At 31.5% G+C, this 1,224-nt stretch overlaps 1 non-coding gene across 1 annotated transcript; it reads left to right on the forward strand.

Moving 5' to 3' along the window:
- Positions 1 to 666: 666 nt before the first annotated feature.
- Positions 667 to 796, forward strand: LOC114006981 (small nucleolar RNA SNORA11). The gene has a single exon (XR_003548638.1). It is a non-coding gene; the product is annotated as a small nucleolar RNA SNORA11 (small nucleolar RNA).
- The last annotated feature ends 428 nt before the right edge of the window (positions 797 to 1,224 follow it).

The raw sequence follows: 1,224 nt of genomic DNA on the forward strand, positions 1-1,224 counted from the left end.
TTTGCTTCAATTCCCTACCCTAGTATTTTAAGAGGGGTTTATCTACTGACTTTATATCAAGATCTTTTTTATTTTAAATGTTTCCTTAATTTTCTTATTATATATATAAGGAATTTCTGGTTCTAAACCTCTTGTGATAGAGAGAAGAAGATATATCTATTTTCATAATATTGAGGATAACTTTTTCCACTTAAATAAAAAAAAAAGTTGACTGCTATTGGAGAGTGAATAATAATAGTAATAAACAAGATAAAGCAAGAAGCAAGATGAGACTCTGACTTTTTAATTTCTAGTTTTCCAGACATAATGTGACCATATTAAAGATCAGGGAGCTATCTGGTTAATTCCAATTACCCTTCTTTCATTCACAAAGGTTTTCCCACTAGCAAGAAGTGTGAGAATCAATGAATACCAAGAAAAATATGATTCCTAAGTCCGTGGTTAGAACGGGAAGAGGTCAAGGTAACTATCATAAGATAAAAAAGTATGATTGAAAATGACTGACCATAGACAAAATTCCTAACGCAAATATATGATCCACTTCCATGGAAGAAAATGAAAGAAGATAAAGTCTAAAAACTAAGATCCAGTAAAGTTAGTAAAATGAATGAGTTTAGCAATTTAAGAAAATAGACTAGCAAAAGGAGGATGAAAAATGTATACAATAGGGCATGTTCAAAACAGGAAGCCTGGAGAATGGTTTCTCTGTTTACAACACAGCAAACAGGAGTCTGGGGGTCACTGTGAGAAGGGACACTACATGTGTGGCCTGCCTGGGAACAAATGCTTTACATGTGGAGAAAAAGGGGACTTTAGTTCTGAATATTTGAATATTAGGTGATATTAAAATATAAGAAAAAAATGGAGATTCAACTAATGAGAAAAAGTAAAGAGATCATTCATGGGAGATGACAGATTGGTTTGTAGAAACTTGAAGGAATTATTGATAATGCAAAGCAAAGGGCATAAAGGTGAAAACCAGAAAAGACATTGTTGGAGATACTTATTACCAAGTGAAACTTTAGAGGGAAGATGAGTACATTTACAATAAATTTGTAATAATAGGATGATATTTAATCTGAGTTTTTGCTTTTTATATTAAGCTATAATGCTTCCTTTCAATTTAAATTTTCACCAGTAGAAAGTGATCAATTACTTCAAAGGTGAGAAGCTCCTTTGCAAAAAATAAACAAAACAAACAAAACAAATGAATGATTAGTAAAG

Source organism: Tupaia chinensis, unplaced genomic scaffold (genome assembly GCF_000334495.1).
Source record: "Tupaia chinensis unplaced genomic scaffold, TupChi_1.0 Scaffold000111_1, whole genome shotgun sequence".
Taxonomy (NCBI): Eukaryota; Metazoa; Chordata; class Mammalia; order Scandentia; family Tupaiidae; genus Tupaia; species Tupaia belangeri.